The sequence below is a fragment of the Microtus pennsylvanicus genome, chromosome 2, assembly GCF_037038515.1.
Source record: "Microtus pennsylvanicus isolate mMicPen1 chromosome 2, mMicPen1.hap1, whole genome shotgun sequence".
Classification (NCBI taxonomy): domain Eukaryota; kingdom Metazoa; phylum Chordata; class Mammalia; order Rodentia; family Cricetidae; genus Microtus; species Microtus pennsylvanicus.
The window spans coordinates 131,881,020-131,903,672 of record NC_134580.1 but is presented as its reverse complement, the minus strand read 5'-3'; the positions used below and the strand labels follow the sequence as shown (position 1 = coordinate 131,903,672).

Here is a 22,653-nt window from a genome sequence, read left to right as displayed (position 1 = left end):
ATAAAGGAGAAGTTGCGAAGGTCAGCAGGGAATGAGTCATGACAGATTCCATGTCCTTGCAAAGAGTAGGAAGGCTCTGCTCAAGGTGATGATGGGGTCTAGAAAAAAATGAGGACAAGGCTGGGAGAGAAATTTTTGTGTGACTGTCAGGATTCATTTTGTTTCTCAATACTTGACTTTCCTCATCAGTGTGACTGGGGCAAAAATCCCACAAGAAGGATGCTCTGAAGAGGATGGCAGGGAGGAAGAAGGGTGCAGGGTGAATGAGTAAGTGAACAAGTTAATAAACTTCTGCCCAGCACAGGAACACCTGCTGCTCTGCATTCAGGACTCAGCCTCAGGCCGCCCGCTTCCTGTTCCATCCCTTGCCCTGGGCCTCCTGCTCACACAGAGGCCACTGGGCTAAAGGCTGGCACTTCTTCAGGGCCACCTGGGGAGGCCAACACGCTGTCAAGGCCTCTGCCCTCCAATAGAGATGTGCCTCCAGACTCTGCCCTGGTACTTTCCGGGATGCGGAGGCATCTGGGGCTCCTTGGCTCCTCCGAGGGCCAGAGCAGCCTGCCTCTGTCTCCCAGATGCCCAAGCCACCATCTGCTCCCACCCAAGCCCTCAGCTCTTTTCTTAAAATAATTCCTACGGTTTCCTTGGAGACATCTCTCACACAGAAGAAAGGGAACCAGGAGGAGAGAAATGAAGCCGCAGGAGAGGTTGAGTCCTGTACTCTGAGCACCTACTGTGTGCTGGCCTGGCCTTCACACACTTTCTGAGCTCGGGCCCAGACCTCCTGGCAAGCAGAGAAAGCCTTGTAACCCTGCTGTCCTTGTTTCTGTCTCAACACACACAAATCAGGCCCAGGATCTGCAGTGTCCAAAGGCAGAGATGTGTTTGAGACTGTGAAGAGAGCTCTCATCCCAAATCCTAAGGTCCTGGCCAGGACCCGGCCACCCTCCCCAGTTCCTTTGTAATTCCAAACACCTTTGTGGACCTGATTATAGGGGAGGCCCAGGCTGGTAGAGATGGGAGGAGTCTCAGTTTAAAATAAGAATAGGTCTCCTCAGGCATCAGAAACATGAACAGCTCAATTGGTAGAGTATTTGCCTAGCATTCACAAAGCCCTGGGTTCAATCCACAGCACCACATGAACTAGGAATAGTAGAACACACCCATGATCCCAGCATAAGGAGGCAGAGGCAGAAGGATCAGTGAGTTTGAACTCAGCCTAGGCTACATGAGACCCTATCTTAGAAAGAAAGAACAAAGAGGCCAGCTTGGTCTACAGAGCAAGTTCCAGAGCAGCCAAGGCAACACAGAGAAACCCTGTCTCAAAACCAAACGAACAAAAATATTTGGGGTTGGAGAGTTGACTCAATGTTTAATAAAACTGGGTACTCTTTCAGAGGACCCGGGTTCAATTCCCAGCACTCACATGGCAGCTCACAATTGTCTGTAAGTCCTGTTCCAGGGGATCTGTCACCTTCACACAGACATACATGCGGACAGAACACCAATGCATATATAAAAACAAATAGATAAATCTTTGAAAAGAAGAAGAAGAGGAGGAGGAGGAGGAGGAGGAGGAGGAGGGGGTTACCTGCCTTGAGATGCTCACACGTTGGGGAGTGGAAAGAGTGAAGGCCTATTTATTTATTTCCCATGAGGCTTCAGAGAGGCATTTCAGCTGCTCCTCCCAATGCCCCAGCTGGATTTACAAATCCCATTGTCCAAGTAGAAAGCCAAGGTTCGTAAACATGAAATTGCTCCTAAACGGAGGAAGTAGCAGAGTCAGGAGACTGTCTCAAGTTATGCTCCAAAGGGCAGAGAGCACTTGCTTGAATTGCCATTCGCAGGACAACACAAAATGTGTCTCAAGAAACCAATAAAATAAAATAAAAATAAAAAACCTGGCTGGGTGTGGGTGGGTGTGCAGGAGGCCATTAACCCTTGCAATGGAAATGGAAGAATAAAGGCTGTGGACAGATATATCACAGGCCCTCTCTAGCCCCTGCACTCTCAAGCTAGCCCTGAAGTCAGTGTCACCAGGGAAACACACAACACACACACACCTGTAGAGGGACATTCAGCTCCCACCTGCTTGAGCATCCTGTGAGCCCCATCCACAGTCTCACGGCCCGAACCTGTGTGTCCTCTGGGGATCCCGGGCCACCCATTCTGGTTGGTCCTACTAGTAGCTACACATCTTGGTTTTAGAGGAGACCTAGGCAATTCACAAAGATTTCTATAGCCACGCCCACATGGGCGTGCACTGTGTGGGTCCAGATTGTACCTGTCTTTCATTCTTTCATAATGGAGGGCTATTGGGCTACACTGTGCAGGACAGGTCTTACTGGGGTCTGCAGGCAGGGAGAAAAGGGAAGGGTTTCTGGCCAGGGCTGGCAAGACAGAAGAGGATGGGGAATGGGGGGGGGCACTGTCCAAGTGTGTCTGAGGAGTTTGGCTCAGGAAAGCCTCTCTGCTGCAGGCAAAGGACTTTGCATCCATCTCAGAATCAGAGCAGAGCCAGCCTGAGGCTCAGCACACAGACAGGGTGTGAGCAGGCCAGGATGGAGGAGAGCTGTGGAGAGGAGGTGGGACTGTAGGGGGGTTAGGCTGTGGGGAGAAGGGCTATGGAGAGTGTCTTGAGGAGAGCTGTGGAGAGGAGGTGGGACTGTGGGTGGGGGTGAGGTTGTGGAGAGGTGGTGATGCCCTGGGGAGAAGGGCTATGGAGAGTGTCTTGAGGAGAGCTGCTAGGATCTAGACCTGGCTGGTGTGGGGAGAGGAAGGCAAAGCCAGGGAGATGCCCAGGAAGTCATCTCGACAGTCGCTGTCGGAGCCGTGAGGAGGTAAGGGAAAAGGACAGAAATGGGGCTCTGGTTTTGAGGGCTGGAAGTCTAGGCACAGGAAGGGGTCCTCAAAACCCACCTGGGACTTCAGTGAGAGGTGTCTTGGAGTCACCTGTCAGCTGATTTTCCTGGGCGTGAGGACAGGATGAGAGGGGATGGTTTTCCTCAGGAGGTCAGGCTCGGAGTCGTGTGAGGCTGGTACTCTGCCTTCAAAGTCAAGGTTTTTCTCCTGTTCCCAAGGAGTCTCCGCGCTCTCCAGAGCCTTGTAAGACAATGCCAAGAAAATGGGCAATGAGGGGGAAAGGCTGGGCCTGGAGAAAAAAATGACCAAAGGCAATGGCGTGGGCAAGGTTACCCAAGAGACCCTGGACAGAGCCTGGCAAACCGCTGGGTAGATAGTTAAGAAGTGGCAAATCTAGTTCCAGCACTCAGGAGGCAGAGGCAGGGGATCTCTGTGAGTTCAAGGCCAGCCTGGTTTACAGAGTGAGTTCCAGGACAGCCAGAGATGCATAGAGACCCTGTCTCAAAACAACAACAAAATGGCAAGTTTTTGGCCAAGCAAGAGGCTGAAAGGCTGTGAGCTGAGATGGAGGAGGCAGCCAGGGAGCGGCATGGGATGGAAGCCAGCGAGGACCTCACTTCCAGAAGCAGAACGTGGTCAGTCATGCTGGGACTGCACATCTTTCCTTCCCACCTGGACACCAAGAACATTTCCTTTCTTTGCTGATGTCTGGTCCTGAAGGAGACAAACACAAGTGTGCTTAAAACTGTGAAGTGCTGGGCAGAGATGGGGAGCAGTTGTCCTGGTCCTAACAACTGTGAAGTGCTGGGCAGAGATAGAGAGCAGTTGTCCTGGTCCCAGCACTGGCACCTCCCCGAGCGACCTTGAGCGCCTCCCCGAGCGACCTTGAGCACCTCCCCGAGTGACCTTGAGCACCTCTTCGAGTGACCCTGAGCACCTCTCTTTCCTTTTCTACATCCTTATTTCTCTCTCAGTCCAATAGGAGGGCTCCAGTTTCTGAAAATTCTGTTTCATTTATTCAACTAATTTGAGAAATATTGAGGACCTACTGTTTGCCAGGCACTGTTCTAAGAATTTTGGAGTCTTTAGTAATCAGGGCAGATAAGGGACCTGTCCCCATTGGCTTGCATCTCGCAAAGGGAAGTGAGTGCAAACACAAAGCAGGAAGTGGGGAGTGATGTGCTTACTAGATCTGACATGTGCATATGAGCGGCACTGACTGGACTCAGTGGGAGATAGATAGATAGATAGATAAATAGATAGATAGATAGATAGATAGATAGATAGATAGATAGATAGATAGATGATAGAGGGAGATAGATAGAATAGATAGATAGACAGATAGAATAGATAGATAGATAGATAGATAGATAGATAGATAGATAGATAGAATAGATAGATAGAATAGATAGATAGAATAGATAGATAGATAGATAGATAGAATAGATAGATAGAATAGATAGATAGATAGAATAGATAGATAGATAGATAGGATAGATAGATAGATAGATAGATAGATAGATAGATAGATAGATAGAATAGATAGATAGATGATAGATAGATAGAATAGATAGATAGATGATAGATAGAATAGATAGATAGATAGATAGATAGATAGATAGATAGATAGATAGATAGATAGATAGATAGATAGATAGAATAGACAGACAGACAGACAGACAGACAGATATGCTGGAGGGGGACCTGTTGCAAAAGTGGGGAATGAAATGGATTTGGTCTTATCTCATTGTATACATGTATGAAATTCTCAAAAAGTAAAATAAATAGAAAAAGAAAGAAACGTAGAGGTGTGGTGGATGCTGGAGTTCGTGGCGATTATTAATCTTGGATGGTTAATCAGGCAGAAGGCCTTGAGAAAGCAATGTTTGAGGAAAAGAGTCAAAGGGCCCAGTTGTGCTGCTGCATTCCTAGAATCCTAGTTTGGGGAGTTGAGGCAGGAGGATCAAGAGTTCAAGGCCATCCTCAGCTACATAGCCAATTCAAGGCTAGCTGGGACTCCACGAGACTTCCATCTCAAAGACCATTCCCAAAAATCCAACCAAGCTCAAGCAAAATGAAAACAAAAACAGAACAAATGAATAACATTGCAAAGCACAAGAGTAAAGGGGACAAAAGAATGTCCTTGCTGGTATCTGGGTGAAAATCATCCCGGATGGAAGGACTGACCCACGCACAGTGTCCAAAGGTGGGAAACCCGGAATTGTAAAATGCGAGATTAAAAACAACAAACTAACCCTAACCCCTAACAGAGGTCTAGCGAGATAGCTTAGCGGTGCAAAGCACTGACTGTTCTTTCAGAGGATCTGGGTTTAGTTCTCAGCACCCACAGTATGGTGGGTGTAACTCCGCGCCTGTTTATCCACCACCCTTTTGCCCTCTTGGGGTACCTGCACTCATGTGAACACACACACACACAATTAAAAATAAAATAAATTTTTCTTTTTTGTTTTCTTTTTTGAGACAGGGTCTCACTGTGTAGCTCTGGCTATCCTGAAACTCATTATTTATAGACTAGGCTGGCCTTGAACTCTGAGATTTGCCTGCCTCTTCCACCCAAGTGCTGGGATTAAAGGCCTGCACTACTATGCCTGGCTAAAATCACTGAAAAATGTTTTTAAAATTATGCAGAAACGGGGCTGGAGAGATGGCTCAGTGGTTAAGAGCACTGCCTGCTCTTCCAAAGGTTCTGAGTTCAATTCCCAGCAACCACATGGTGGCTCACAACCATCTGTAATGATGTCTGGTGCCCTCTTCTGGCCTGCAAACATACACACAGACAGAATATTGTATACATACATACATACATACATACATAAAATTATGCAGAAAGAAATAAAGCTGCCATCCATGCCAGACACAAGGAAGAACCAGGAGAGCAGAGAGTGGAGCTCCACTGAGGTTAAGGATGCCATGCTGAGGCTACACCATGTCTGGGACCACGGAGGGCAGAAAATCAAATAAGTGAGCAATTCCCCCTACACAGATCATGGATTCAGGAAAGACTATAATGCCATCGAAAGGGCAGATGTTCTGGAAATTATGCCCCACAGAGGTAGATCTGTCTCAGCCTTGGGCTTCGGTGAGATTAAAGAAAAACATTTCCCAAGAAGATGGGAACGGACCCTTAGTAGCTACTCTAAAATAATAAAATTATCTTGATCTGTAGACCAGGTTAGCCTTGAACTCAGAGATCTGCCTGACTCTGCCTCCATAGTGCTGGGATTAACGGCATGCACCACCATGCCCGGCACACTTCAAAATTTTTAAGTTGCCGGGCTGTGGTGGTGGCGCACACCTTCAATCCCAACACTCAGGAGGCAGAGGTAGGCGGATCTCTGTGAGTTCAATGCCAGCCTGATCCACAGAGCGAGTTCCAGAACAACCAAAGCTACAGTACAGAGAGACCGTATCTTGAAAAAAAAAAAGTCTGAGCTATACTTGTATTTATTGATGTGACTCAGGGGACATGGCGGTCAGAGGACAACTTGCTGGAGTCAGTTCCCTCCTGTTATGCTGGGCCCAGGCTGTCAGGCTTGGAGGCTGGTAGTGTTAATCACTGAGCCAGCTCACCATCCCTGATTCACCATTGTAACAGAATGGCCTAAAAGTAATGATTTCAAGAAATGTAGGAATTTTTATTTGGCAAAATTCAACACCTGTTAATAATTTAAAAGTTGTTAGCATCCCAGGAATTTTATAAAGAGCATCTATGAAACCCTATGGCCCACATCATACTTTTCAGCGGGAAATGGAATGCTTCTCCCTCTAGATTAACAGCTTACCGTCATTATGTGTGCTCGGTGTTACGTAACAGACAATGAAATAAGACAAGAGAATGCACAAATCGGAACAGAAGAAGCAAAAATACAAGTTTTCGAAGATGGTGTTGTATGGTGAGAAAGTCTTAAAGAATTCGCAAAATACTCACATTATAAAGGTGAACTGAGGGGCTGAGGAAACAGGACCAGCGTTTGCATCCGCGGAACCCATGGAAAGCCAGATGCAGGTTTGGTAGTGGATATCTGTAACCGTAAGATGCCTATGACAAAAACTGGTGGCAGAGGCAGGAGAATCCCCAGAAGCCTATGGGCCAGCTATGGCTTAGCATTGGTGGACAGCAGGAGACCCTGACTCAAATAAGGTAGGAGGTTAAGGACTGACACCCAAGGTTGTCCTCTGACTTCCATGTGTGTCCCATGGAACATGTGTGCTCACACTCACACATGAACATTCACACTTAGAGGCATGCACAGATGTATGAGACATTCGGCACACATACATACATATGAAAGTTTAAGTGAATTTAGATTAGATTAGCAGTTAGATTCCAGGGCTCTGTTAAGGCACCAAGCTTTCACAGCAAGTACCCCCTAGCTGAATCCAACTTGATTTTTTTTTAAAGATTATATTTATTTATTTATTTGGTTTTTCGAGACAAGTTTTCTCTGTGGTTTTGGAGCCTGTCCTGGAACTAGCTCTTGTAGACCAGGCTGGTCTCGAACTCACAGAGATCCGCCTGCCTCTGCCTCCCGAGTGCTGGGATTAAAGGCGTGCGCCACCATCGCCCGGCCTATATTTATTTATTTAATGTGCACAGGGCGGGGTAGTGTACTACCGTGAGTATGTGGTTGTCAGAAAACAACTCGAGGGATCTGGTTCTCTCCTTCCACCGCATTGGCTCCCAGGATCAAACGCAGGTGTCAGACTTGGGGGCAGGTACCTTTACCCACTGAGTCATCTCACTGTTTCCCCTATTTTTTGGGGGGTGGGGTGGGGTAGAGAGTGGAGTCTCACCATCTAAACCAGAGTGGCCTTGAACTCACAGAGATCCACCTGCCTCTGCCTCCCAAGTATTAGGATTCATGCCTGGTGCACCATTCTGGCCCCCTCCCATGATGTTTTTAAACAAGAAAAAGATCTTAGCAGTTACTGCCCACCCCCGAAACACACAGATGGCAGGCAGTGGGTACACAAGACCTGCTCAGCACTGTATTTGTTCAGTGACTACAAATCACCATGAGAATGTCGTCTACCTCTATAGACCTGTCTATTAGAGTGACAGAAATCAAAAACACTCCTGCCAGATGCTGGCAGGATGTGACGCAGCGGGAACATTCACAGCTGATGAGAAGGCCAAGTAGTAAGTCACTTTGGGAAGATAGTTGGGTGGCTTCTCACAAAACAGAGCACGATGTAACCCCACAACTCATACCAGCTCTGCCCTTGGTATGAGCCCAAGGGGATAAGAACACATCCACGGAGAAAGTTGTACATGAATGGTTACTGCAGATAGCCCGTGACCGCCAAAACTGGGAAGCAAACAAGATGTTTTTCAGTGAGGGGGATGAGTAAGAAAGACACAGCACAGCCAATCAGTGGCGCAGTATTCAGTGCCCGAAGGGAAGGGATCTAGCCCTAAAAGGGGACTCAGATGAATCTGCATGTCTATAACCGAGTGAAAGCGTGCCCTCTGCGAAGGCTTTGTGCTGTATGTTCCCAACCCTATGCCAACCTGGAGAAAGCAAAACCATGGTTGCCAGCAGCTGGGGGAGAGGGAGCGGTGAACTGGACAAGCACAGAGTACTTTTAGGGCAGTGAAAATTCTTCATTTGATAGTTGATGAAGGTCATTAGGAATCTGTCAGATTCAGAGAATGCACCATACCCCAGCGACAGGCAAGTAAACAGTGGGTTCTGGCTGTCAACTAAGCATCAGTGTCCAGTTGTAACAAGTGGGACCACCAGCCTGGTCTACAAGAGCTAGTTCGAGGACAGGCTCCAAAACCACAGAGAAACCCTGTCTCGAAAAACAAAAAACAAACAAACAAACAAACAAACAAACAAAAAAAGCCGGGAGGTGGTGGCACACGCCTTTAATCCCAGCACTCGGGAGGCAGAGGCAGGCGGATCTCTATGAGTTCGAGACAGCCTGGTCTACAAGAGCTAGTTCCAGGACAGGCTCCAAAACCACAGAGAAACTCTGTCTCAAAAAAAAAAAAAGTGGGACCATCGGCACAGGAAGGACTGAATATTGGAAACACTGTATCTTTGGCTCAACTTCTCTATGAACCTAAACAGCTCTTTAAAAACAAGAAGAAGAGGGAGGTGGGAGGGAAGAAGGAAGAAAAGAAAGACAAAAAGCCAACCACCAAGTCCTATGCTGGGACTGCAGCTCAGTGTCTGCGAGCATGCTTGTTGGCATGCAAGAGACTCTGGACACACATACATCATCACACACACATCATCACACACACATCACACACACATACATCATCACACATACATACATCATCACACATACATCATCACACATACACACATCATCACACACACATACATCATCACACACACATACATCATCACACACACATACATCATCACACACATACATCATCACACACACATACATCATCACACATACATCATCACACACACATACATCATCACACATACATAAAAAATCTCTTAAAAATAAGTAAGCAAGCCGGGTGTAGTAGCACATGCTTTTAATCCCACCAGTTGGGAGGCAGAGGCAGGTGGATCTCTGTGAGTTCTAGGACAGTCAAGGCTGTTATACAGAGAAAACCTGTCTCAAAAAACCAAAAAAAAAAAAAAGTAAGCATACAATTACTATAGAACACAGCACTTGAGGCAAGTCTAGGATATGTGGCCAAATACTGCCTTGTGTCTGTAATCCCAGCATTCAGGAGGCTGAAGCAGAAGAATGGCCACAAATTCAAGGTCATCCTGGGCTATAGTATCAGACCCTGACTCCAAAAAAAAAGGCAAAACAAAATGAAAAAATATTACTTGGCAATAAAAAGGAGCAAACACAGATGCACTCACCACCACACGTGTGACTCAAGGGAATTTATGCCAGTCTCAAAAAGGCCAGTGCCCAAAAGTCATATGTTATATGCTCACGTAGGTAGCAATTTTGAAATTATAGAAGCAGAGGATGGATTGGTGATGGCCAGGGGTTAGGGATAACAGGAGGAAGCACACATGCATACTTGGGGACAAACTAGTACAGGTAAAGCTGGACACATCTGAGTAAGGCCAGTAGATGGATTCGGTCCCCATCCTGGGTGTGATATCGTGCTGTGGGTGTATAGGATGTTAGAGAGCCAGCTGGTAAAGAAAACATGGAAGCAGTATGTTTTCCCTCTCAGCTCACATGCAGCCTACTATCATTGCAAGATGAAGTTTAAAATGCAAACAAACTATACAGTCAGGGCTGGTGTAGACGGAAGCAGAGCTTTCCTGTCCCAGCTGCCCAGTCCCAAATAAACACACAAAAGCTTATATTAAGTACAAAATGCTTGGCCAATAGCTCAGGCTTATTACTAACTAGCTCTTAGTTTTAAATGAACTTTTTTTTATATCAATCTATGTATTGCTACGTGGCCCATGGCTTTCCCGATCCTCTAGCATCTTGCTTCTTGGTTGTCTCACTGACATCTTGCCCAACTCCACCCTTCTTCATCTGAGTCCTCAGTTTGATTGTCCTGCCTAACTTTATCCTGCCTTTCTATAGACCAACAGTTTTATTATTAACCAATGAGAATAATGCATATTCATAGTGTACAGAAGGATCATCCCACAGCAGGCTGGGGAGATGGTTCAGAGGGCAAAATTGCCAGCTGTGCAAGCCCGAGGACCTGGGTTTGGGTCTGCAATATCCACCTAGGATGCCAGGCATGAAACACGCCTGTTATACCAGTGCTGGGAGGCAGAGAAAAGGGCTCACTGGCCAGCCAATCCAGCCACTCAATGAGTTCCGGGTTCAGAGAGAGACCCTGTCTCAAAAAATAAAGTGGTGAACAGAAGTTAACACAACATAGACTTGTGGTCTCTATACACTCTGGCACAAGCATGTGAATGTGCAAACACCTGTGCATCACACACATACACTTGCACACAGGAAACCAACCACAGTAAGTCGATGAGTGAGGTGACAGTCCAGAAAGAGAGCCACAGGTCAGGGTGCAGAATAGAGTCCCAGACCAGAGCCGCAGCCTGGCTCCTCTGAAATGGGGGAGGGGGTAAGAGCTGCCAAACTAGATATCCATACGAGAAAATGAAATCTGGCCTCCCACACAAAAGGTAATTCATGGTGAATCTAGATACAAAACCCCAAACGCTGAGAGTTTTAGAAGTCAGGCGTGGTGACCTGATGGGCTTGGATGAGCAAGGTGGAAAGAGGGGAGCCACCTTGGCAATCGGCCATGTGATTTTGGACCACGCAGTGCCACTACAAACTCCCTCTACATCAACCACTCCTGGCTGCTTAGAGATATAGACACAGGGTCCCAGGTAAGACAAAACCCCCACCACCAGCAGGGAAGGGACCAGAAACCCCATTTCTTCAATAACCTCAGTTTGCAACTTATCAGTAACCACACCCCTTAGCCACTTGTAACTGTCATTTTGTTTTGTCTTTAAGATAAGGTCTTATGTGGCCTAGGTTGACTTGAACTCACCAAGTAGCTGAGGCTGGCCTTCAACCTCTGACCCTCATGCCACTGCCATTTATTTCTCTGAATTTGGCTATGGATTTCTAGAACTCAAAGGGACCATCTTGTTCAAAATCATTGTCACCACTATGCACAAAAGTTTGACAGGATTTTCCAAGTCATCCCGAGTCTGCAGAACGGACAAGCCATTGATGCAGACTCACAATCCTTTCCCTGCAGCGTGGAACCCGAGGATCCCTGTAGACAGAAGGTTCCTTTGCAGTTAATTGGCGGTTGATTCATATGTGGGCAAAAATCTGACCTCAATGACTATGAAACTATTTTATGCCAATTAGTGTGAATATTTACGTGTTTTGCTGCAGAAATATCAATTAGTTTCATTAGAGACTCTGCCCCAGACTCAGTGGTGTCCTGGAGCTGCCCCTCCTGGGCTCGCAGGAGCCGTTCGTTAAATGTTTGCAGATGCCATTAACTGTTCAGTTAGCGGCTCGGCACGGCTGCAGTTGGGGTTTCTGCTCTGGAAATGAGACAATGCCACACAGCAGACCTTCTTCTAATTGCCTGAGAAGCACACCACTGTCCCAGCAAAGCTGCGAGAGTCATAGATGGGGAAGGGAGCTACTTTACTTTTTCAGGGAATTCCAATTAATTCCAAATTCAGGGAAAGGGGGAGGGGGACAGACGGGAGCGCAAATCAAATTTGTCAGTGTCACCGACCTATGTAAAAAAACAGTTCTGGGCCATTAATTACCAGAAAATACAAATCAGGACCACAGTTAAATCCCATTACAATCTCGTCAGGATAGCAAGAATTAAAGGTTGGCCATGCCAAGTGCCAGTGAGGACAAAGCCCTTGAAATTCTCAGGAATATGTCACAGCCACCTGAGAAAATATTGGCAGCATCATCCCAGCCAGCACCCAGGGACTCCATTTCCAGGTGATTTCCTGGGTATTTACCCAAGAAGAGGAAGTCCTATGCTCATAGAAATTGTCTTACCAGAATTTCATGGAAGTTGTACTTGTAATAGTGACAACCTGGAGACTACCCAAATGTCCATCAACAGGAGAGTGCTTGAATGAACTGTGGGATGCTCATGCAGCAAACGGTGCCCAGAAATGAGGAGGCCAAATTATCACCATGGAAGATGCGTGAGTGAGTCTCACAGACAATTGCCAGGATAAGGAATGCTGCCTGGTAGACAAAGTGCTTACTGCGCAAGCATGACAGACGACATCCAGATGACCACCACCCACGAGAGGCTGGGGTGTGTGTGCCTGTAAGCCCAGCCCTGAGGAGCAAAGACAATCCCTTGTCTACCTAAATCAGTGAGCTCCAATCTCAGTAGAAGACTTTGTCTCAAAAACCCAAGTAGAGAAGCTACTGAGGAAAATACCTGACCTTGACCTCTGGCCTTCACACCACACACTTTCATAAACAAGCACATTCAAATACAACATAAACACATGTACATGCACATATACACACATCTACATATACACACATAGTCACATGCCACATAAACACACGTACATGCACATATACACACACATCCACATACACACACATAGTCACATGCCACATAAACACACGTACATGCACATATACACACACATCCACATATACAAACATAGTCACATGCCACATAAACACATGTACATGCACATATACACACACATCCACATACACACACATAGTCACATGCCACATAAACACACGTACATGCACATATACACACACATCCACATACACACACATAGTCACATGCCACATAAACACACGTACATGCACATATACACACATAGTCACATGCCACATAAACACACGTACATGCACATATACACACACATCCACATACACACACACATAGTCACATGCCACATAAACACACGTACATGCACATATACACACACATCCACATACACACACATAGTCACATGACACATAAACATACGTACATGCACATATACACACATAGTCACATGCCACATAAACACACGTACATGCACATATACACACACATCCACATATACACACATAGTCACATGCCACATAAACACACGTACATGCACATATACACACACATCCACATACACACACATAGTCACATGACACATAAACATACGTACATGCACATATACACACATAGTCACATGCCACATAAACACACGTACATGCACATATACACACACATCCACATACACACACATAGTCACATGCCACATAAACACACGTACATGCACATATACACACACATCCACATACACACACACATAGTCACATGCCACATAAACACACGTACATGCACATATACACACACATCCACATACACACACATAGTCACATGCCACATAAACACATGGGATCCAGATTCATCCGAGGCTCTCCTTGAGGCCCAGATGTATGGAGAAGGAACGTAGCCCCTTGTCTTAAACCAGGAACATGCTTGGCGTAAGATATCACGTGGGCAAGGCCTCCTGACCCCAGCGTTCCTCTCTTCTCATTCTCTAATCCTCTCTCTCTCAGCAATCTGCCACGGAATAACCTGCTGGTACAGGTCTCATACTCACACACATATACATACACACATGTCCACACTCAAATACACATATACACAATGCTACACAGTCCTATTTGTATGCCACTTCATAACCAGTAATCATTAGAACAGTGGTTTCCTCTCTGGATGGAGGAGATATGTATGTTTCCCATAATGATGCCTAATTTAAATACTTTGCCAAATATTCATCAAATTGTGCTCTTAAGTCTTATATATTATGTATGTCTTTATGTGTTCATGTATATGAATGAGTATGCATGTGTGCAGGTATATGGAGACAAGAGATTGACCTGTCATTTCCTAGAAGATGTTCACATTGTGTGTGTGCACATGTATGCATGTTATATATGTGCGTAGGTGCATGCACTCATGCACGTATACACACAGAAACACACACAGACAATACTACACAGTCCTGTTTGTCTAACATGTCATTTGTGTAGAAGCCAGGGGACAACGCTGAGTGTCCTGCTCTATTGTTTCTTTGAGACAGGCTCTCTCACAAATCCTGGAGTAGGCTGGCAGCCAGCAAGCCCCAGCCACCTCTTGTCTCCACCCCACCATTCCAGAAGAAAGCATTACAGGCGCGCACAAATCACCCTCAGCCTGTTACATGGGTTCTGAGGATATGAACTCAGCTCCTTGTTTTTGGGTAGCAAATGATCTCATCCACCGAGACGTCGCCCCAGGATTTTTGTTATTGTTCTTGTTGTTTATTTTGTTTTTGAGACAGGGTCCCTCCCTAAGACCCAGTCTCTCCAAACAGGTTAGGTTAGCTGGTCAGTGAGCTACAGGGATACTCCTGTCTTTGCTTCGTTGGTGCTGGGGTGTCAGGGTATCAGTGGGAGAGATCAAATTCAGTTTTCCACTCTTGCATGGCAAACATTGCACCAATATCCTATCTCTCCAGCTAAGACCTGAGCTGACTCCTTAGCCTGAGACTTATGGCCTTAACTTTTTGTAAGATGCAGTGCCATTGTTGAAAGTGTGAGAAACATGAAAATGAAGTTCATGATATTCCCAGGTGCCCAGCAGAAGCAAAATCAACTCTCCCCAAATACTAGCATGGTTTTCAGTGAGTTCCCATAGGCACAGGTCTAACTGGGAAGCAAAATTAAATTCAAAGCACCACACATACATATACCAAAAACAAAAGCCATCTTAAGCTAAACAGAAAAACACAAGACAAAGGGTCAGATTCCCCCAAGATCTCTAGTATGGGCCCTGGAGAACCAGCGTGTAAAATAAATACAGTCAGTCTGTCTAAAGAAATAATACAGGAAGCTGCCACAACGAGCAAGGAGCAGGAGACTACACAAAGAGCAAGCCGTGCTTCAGAAATAAAAACTGTAATTGGTGATGTAATACCCGGAAAGGTTAGACAGCGGGTAAGGCTCACATTTAGTGAACAGCAAAGTGTGATCTGAAATGTGTGTACATAGTGAATTCTCGGACAGCCAGGGCCACATGGAGAAACCCCGTCCTGACAAACAACAAAATGGAAGACGAATAACAATAGCAGTGATGATAACAATAAATTACATTTGCTGAATAGCAAACGTTCACAGAGCAGTAACATTCCGGGTGCTAATACTCACAGAGTACTTACTGTATCCTGGGGACCGCTCTGCAAACTTTCCATCCACTGGCTGATTGACTCAAGTAATCCTGTGAGGTTTGTGAGGGACAGCTTAGAGCTGAGCCAACCGAGCTACACCAGAACTAACCGAGGCCTGCAGCTGGGGCAGGGTAAGGGAAAGGATGCCGAGATGAGTGAGTGGGTGGGTAGTCAGGTAGGTGGCTGTGGATGAGGAGCCGGCAGACAAACACACGAGGCTCTGTTCCGGCCAGCGCAGCTGTGCCTTGCCACCTCAAGTCCTGTAGCCCACATCTTGGAAGTGACCTGTAAGCCACACTGCATCTAACCAGACTGCTGCCCTGTCTGGTGCTACTCTCTCCCTTGAGGAAGCTGCTCACCCACATGGTTCAAGTTGGATGCCATCTGCCACCTGTTGACTTCAGTGGTTGTTTATATTTGTGGAAAATAACGTGACCAAAGAAGCCCGCAGTGGTACCTCTAGTTCTACATGCTGTCCCCCCAAGAGGAGATCTGCGTCATTTGTGTGAGCCGTGACTATGGTGGAAGTAATGTAGCCGTGTGATTTTCAAGATCAGGTCATAGAGGCCATGCCGCTCCCGTTCGGTGCTCCTGGGTCTCTGGTGCTTGTAACCCAAGCACCGCGCTGTGAAGCTCAATCTAGCCCTCTTCAGAAAGAGACAGCCTCAGGGCCATGGCGACGTTAGGACTGGCAGCCCGGCTGAGGTCTCACCTGTCAGACACTAACTCCAGCATCAAGTCACTGTGGCCCTGAGTCTACCCAGGTCAGAAACCATGACAGCATGGTTTCCACTGTGCCCTGCCCGAATGTATGACCACTGAGTCAGTGAGCACACTGGATAGTGTGTTTCTACCACTAAGCATCAAGGTGCTTGCGTTGCTTGGAGACAGGGTTTTACACTGCCCAGGTTGGCATCTAACTTATGTAACCAAGGATGACCTCGAACTTCTGAGCTTTCTGCCTCCACCTCCTGAATGCCGGGGTTTCAGGTGTGTGTTACCATATCTGTTTTTAGGTAGTGCTGGGGATAGAGCCCAGGGTTTTGGGTACACTAGGCAAGAACCCTTCCAACAAAGCCCCAGCCTGTCCCCCATTTTTGACAGGAACAGAACACTCTCCTATCATCAGTCAGGCCCTGCGTTCTTGACCTTTGGCTAGGTCATGAGGCATGTCCAAGCCAGGGGCTTTTACCAAGTCTTGAATCAGTTCGTATCTGAGACCCACGAACAAAGACAAGAGGCTTCTGGTCCAGCCCCCTCTCTGACCCTTCAGGGTGAAATGGGGGCAACTTTGGGTGTCCTGTATTCCTGCAGGCAGGTCACAGGCCAGGCACAGCCCCTGCTGAGGATCAGGGCTTCCCCACAGGAGCTGGACCCAGGTGAAGGCCTGCTGGGAGCCTGGCCTGGTTTGCTTCCAAGGCTTGCTCTCTTTAAAACTGGTTCACTCAGTGGGTGTCTAAGACAAAAGCCACAGACCTTGGTCTGATTTGAGGGGAAAAAATAGTATTGGGGGTTAGGAATGTGACAGATCCAGGTTCTTAAAGCCCAGCACCGCCACTCCCAGCTCTGTGATCTTAGAAGTTACGTCACCCTCTGGACCTTTTCCACGTGGTAGAGACACCAATGGCGCCCACTTCATGGGCTTCTTATGAGAAGACCTGAGGTAAAAGATGGGAGGAATCTTCTCAGCCTGGCACACACTCAGAGCTTAATAAATGTTTCCGCTCACTGCTTCCATCCACACAGTGCTTTGTATACAGCAAGGGCTTAACAATGTGTCTGAAGGATGGCTCCACCTGCTAGGTTCTCCTGAACACACCTCAGTCCTCCACCTACAGGTTGACAAATCTCTCTTCCTCTGTAAGCTCTGACCTCCCCAGGCCAAGTACACCTATTCTTTTTTTTTTTTTTTTTTTTTTTTTTTTTGGTTTTTTGAGACAGGGTTTCTCTGTGGCTTTGGAGCCTGTCCTGGAGCTAGCTCGGTAGACCAGGCTGGTCTCGAACTCACAGAGATCCGCCTGCCTCTGCCTCCCGAGTGCTGGGATTAAAGGCGTGCGCCACCATCGCCCGGCAGTACACCTATTCTTACTTACGTTTTAAAACTTTAGTATACAAGCTGGGTGGTGTTGGAACACACCTTTAATCCCAGCATTTGGGAGGGAGAGGCAGGCAGAGCTCTGTGAGTTCGTGGTCAGCCTGGTCTACAGAGTGAGTTCCAGGACAGCCAGGGCTACACAGAGAAACCCTGTCTTCAAAAACCAAAACCAAAATAAAATAACAAAACAACTTCAGTATACAGTAGGTGCTTACCCAGTGACTGCTAAGAGAAATCAGCACCTCCCTGGTTCAATATAGAGTCCTCAGCTCAGGATCTGCGCCTGACTCCTGTCTAGGAGCGGAGGTGCAGCTGGCTCCCCGTGGTCTCTGACTTCTACCTGAGTGCCACTCTGTGTGTGCCCTCCATATACATAAATAAACAAATGTAATGAAGAAGAACGTGTGTGGGAGTGGCAGCGCGTGGAGTCTGGGGGAGGCCCTCAGCTTGGGCTTCCCAAATGCTGGCCCTGAGAGGGTTTGGTGCAAGTGGTTAACGAACTTGGGAGAAGGAGGAAGCCAGGAGAGGCAGGGAAGCAAAAGTGGAAGCCACTGCCACAGATGGTTGTCCCACCTAGAGGGGACGGTCCTGCCAGCCATCTGGGATGGGGGTTGGAGGTTGGGGGTTCCCTGTCCTGGATACTCTAGCCCTAGTGCACTCAGGCAGAGCTGGGTGGAGTCCCAGACACTGAGCCACGCAGACGGTGAGGACCACGGGGCGGGGCAGCTGTGGCTGGGCGGCTGTGGCTGGTGCTCAGGCTGCCTTCAGCTGAGTGACTGGCTCATCAGTTACTCCTGTGTGTCTTTGTGCAGGCCAGAGAGGCTCCAGCAGCTCTGTGAGCTCCAGCAAGGAGGTGGGGTGACAGTCATGGAGACTGCTGGGTGCAGCAGACTCACTGTGTTCGAGGTCAGCCGTTTGGAGACTCTTGGACCACTTGAGTAACTCTTCCAAGAAACTGCAGATCCGGACGAGAGTGAGGTTGGGAACCACTGTCCTGTGTAAGGGAGTCTCCAGTGGCAGCCTCTCGTCCCAGTCCACTTTAGGCAGGCTGCAGATTCTAGGCCCCCTGGTCTCTAAAGAGCTGAAGATTTCCAAGTGATAAGAGCAAAGAGCTTTCTAGGCCCCCCAGGCTGGGGGAAGCAAAGTCTGCAGCTGTCCTGGTACCTGCTCCGGGAGCCCAGCCTCCTCCTTGCCTCCTCTCCTCACCTCTTAGCATCCATGTGAACAGAAGCTTCCTCTAATTCCCTAAGGACCAAGTCTGCACAGCAGGGTGGACCGTGACACACAGCAGTGACAACTAAGACCTATTGGGGACACTCGTCTCTTGGATGCTTTATGAGCCAAGCTGAAGACAGAGAATAAGATCTACTATTTAGCACTGTGTAGCTTCCCAAATACTACCCGGACAGTCATACTCAGCCAACACTACCAAGTAACCCCGGTCACAGCAATTAACAAGACAGACACGGTCCCTGCCCTCAGGGAGCCCATGTTCTCGTAAGAAAGTCTAGAAGGATAGTGTTTCCTCGGAATGTGAAGGAGGAAGTGGGTTCAGGAGCACCATTTAGCACCGTGAGCATGGCTAAGTTGTGCGGACTGCCTCAGCAAACCTTAGAGCCATACTTAAAAGTCACAAGATGCGGTCTTGAAATGTGGGTGAAGCCACCGAGGCACAGAGGACACACGGCAGGTAAAGGGCACCTGAGAATGTTGTAGCAAAGGTATTCTGACTCACAAGCCCATGGGCTTAGCCAGGCTAACTCAGCCCTTGGCTCTCTGCATATCAGGCCCGCCACCTACAATTGAGTAACTGCTCTTTCATGCCATGGTCATGAAGATTGACAGGGATGGGAGCCCCGTAAATGGCCAAGAGTGGCTGCTGATTTCTTATTCCTGCTTGGAAATCTAACCTCCTGTTACTGCCTTGAGCCCTTGAAGGCTATTATGCCAGACGGAGAAACTGTCTGCTCTTGCCAGCCCTCTGGTGCTGAGGTAGCTTAGCAGAGCCCATGCCGCTTTCCATACAGTAACCAGGAGGCCAAGGCAAGGGCTCTCTTCTTTCCGCTATGTGTGCACACAGAGGTGGGGCCCTCGGATCCGCTTTGGGATGACTGAGGAACTGATGCTCTCTCCTCCTGGGGTTCATCAAGTCCCTCAGATTCCCAAGTATTCATGCCATCTTCTTCTATCTTTGTAAAGCCAAAACCCCACGAGGAACCACTGCTCAATAGTAACTGTAGGGGTGACAGGGAAATGTATCGAGCAAATCACCGTGGGGCTGGGACATGACTCAGCCAGCAAAGCGCTTGCTGTCAAGTGTGAGGCTCTGCATGCACTCTCCAGAACCTACGCGAAAACAGCGGGGCATGCTCGCACCGTGCCACCCTGATGCTGGGGGTGGGGGGGCAGAGGAAGGTAGATTCCTAAGGTTCACCAGCCGGCCGGCCTGGCCTAGCCTGCATGCTTTCAGGCCAAGGAGAGACCCTGTCAAAAAGCAAGGTGTGTGGCCCTGAGGTTGACCTGTGACCTGCACATGCATGTGAACATACATGAGCACATACTTGTACCCACACACACCCCCGTAAACATAGAAAAAAGAAGCCGTGTGCCCTGCACACGAATGATCTCTTCTTATCCTTCAAGGCCAGTGGGCACACTGACCCCTTCTCCTGCTGGAGGCAATGTATCCTCATCTACCATGGAAGGAAAGGGTTTAAACCACTTCGGTTCCAGAGCCTGGGCACAGCGGCACTCCCAAACACGAAGTGTACCTTGCACTCATAGCATGCCTAGCTGCAGCTTGGGCACTTAATCTCCAGCCCACGATAGCCTTTGTTGCAGTGAGATCCTGGACCCGGGCCTCTGTCCATGGCTGCCTACCTGACATCCTCTGGGTAGCATGAATGAACTGGCTCATGAATATGCAGGCCCAGTGCTGAGTGCTCTTGGCTAAATCAGATCACAATGCGGGATAAATTAAGCGTCAGGATAAATGCATTAAAAATAACAGTCGGAGGAACATGCTGTTCATGGAGGGGTCTGGGGGGGCAGTGGGGGAAGCTCCACCGGGCGCTGCCAGCCAGCCACTCCCAGCCACCCCCAGATGAAGTTCCCTTCCGTGGGGGAGGACCCTCCCCATCCCCCTGCTCTGTTCCTATGGAGACACAGAGCTAGTTTAGGAGGGAAAAACCAGCCTGGAGATGAGTGATAAGGGGAGGGACTTAGAACAGCAGCCAGGGATAAAATGGGGCCAGGGACGGTTTTCCCTGGGTCTCCTGGAGGGGACAGACACTGTCGGGCTGTCTGTCCATGGCATCCAGAGACATGGAGCCGGGAGAGAGCCACTTCTGACCAGAAAGGGCCAGATCCCGATGGTGCCCCTGGGTGTCAGCAGTTGTAACCACAGACAGCATCCACAGTGCTCACACAGGGAAGACGGTTCCTTAGAGGTACGCGATGACCTGCCCAGAGCCATGCAGCTGGCACCGGCTCTCCAGCTTGACTTCGGGTCCCTCTGAAGCACATTCCTGGCTGCTATGCTCAGCTGTGTTCCACCTTTGTCTGGGGACTGTCCTGTCCACTCACCCTGCAGAACCACCTTGCAAGCGCTTACACTCATTACAGAAAGTTCCTGGGACACTGGCCTGGGGGAGTGAGCTTGACTGGATGCGGACAGTGGCTCACGGGGGAGCTATGTCTCTCAGTTCACACAGGGTGAGCCCCAATCCAGGCCAGAGGAGAGGTTTTAGGAAGCCAAGGGTGGCTCAAAAGATAGAAAGCCCGAATAAAATTGTGGTTCTAGGTGACAATCGCAGGCTCCAAATCCTGCTCTGCCACCTGCTGGCTGAGACATTGGACTAGTGACTTTCCCCTCTGCCTGTCATCTGTGAAATGGAGCATCTGCCTCTTGGGACTGAAAGCAAGGGACATTTCAATACACCAGCACCACACATCTACTGGGGATTTTTAAGTGTTGACTATTAATTCTTCCCCAGTTAAGTGCCAAGCTCTCCATGCCCACCCCTGGCTCAAGGGCCCAAGGGTGTCTTTCAATCTTTTTTCTAAGTCCCTCTACACTCCCTGATGAAGCTACTCTGCCTCCGTGGTCACACCTGGGCTCGGGTGGGCATCTGCGGGAGAAGCACACCATTGTCCTCCCATCTCACCCTATCACCACCAGCCCCAGAACAGAGTCCAGGAAGAAAATAGGCCAGGAGAGAGAACCGGGTTGAATCAAGTGACAGAGGGGAATCAAGTGACAGAGGGGAAACCTGGCTGGGGAGCAGAGAGCTGTTCAGAGACGCCTCCCTAGGTGTGGGGTAGAAGGAAGGGGGCTCCAATCTTGCTGCCATCCCTGCATCTCATGAGGACTGGCTGGATGACTCCAGAGGGTCTCAGCAAACACAAGAACGCCAGGAGGAACACAGTCCAAGATACAGAAGCGCCAAAGTCTGATGAACACAGGGCCTGTCTCCAGCCAGCGCCTGGATCTGCCTGGCCTCATTCGTCATCACACCTGCGCACAGCGTTTGGCACTGGGCTGTCCTGAGCTTTGCCGCTCGGGTCGAGAAGGGAGAGTTCTGGGGGAACTGCAAACAGGCTGCCACAGCCAGAGGGTGGCAGCTGCCGGAAGCCTCGTTCTCCCAGTTCCAATGCCTGTCACGGACACTTCTGGCAGACTTCAGGAAAGGTCTTCAGTAGAAATATTCCTTGATCCATTGTATCACAGGCATAGAGCCCAAGAAGAGGAGTGGGCAAAAACAAAGATGTTTCTCCAAGCGTGTTCATTAGCGAACTATTTATACTTGTGCAAAATAAGAAGTCAAGTTCTCAACAAGGATGGTGGTCATGCCAGGGTAAAGGCACAACAGATGCTGCAGTCAATAAAGATGCCGGGAGCACAATCTACCGACCTGAGCACATTCAAGTTCAAAGTTTTATGAGGTATGCATAGTACAATCCTGCTACATGTGCCTGCACACACACACACACACACACACACACACACATGCACAAGGGCAC

At 48.4% G+C, this 22,653-nt stretch overlaps 1 long non-coding RNA gene across 1 annotated transcript; it reads right to left on the bottom strand.

Annotated features, from left to right (window-relative positions):
* Nucleotides 1-1,610: 1,610 nt before the first annotated feature.
* Nucleotides 1,611-15,570, bottom strand: LOC142845151 (uncharacterized). Its single transcript, XR_012909805.1, has 3 exons — nt 15,528-15,570; nt 2,920-3,151; nt 1,611-1,760 (listed from the first exon to the last, which is right to left on the bottom strand). It is a non-coding gene; the product is annotated as an uncharacterized LOC142845151 (long non-coding RNA).
* Nucleotides 15,571-22,653: the final 7,083 nt, after the last annotated feature.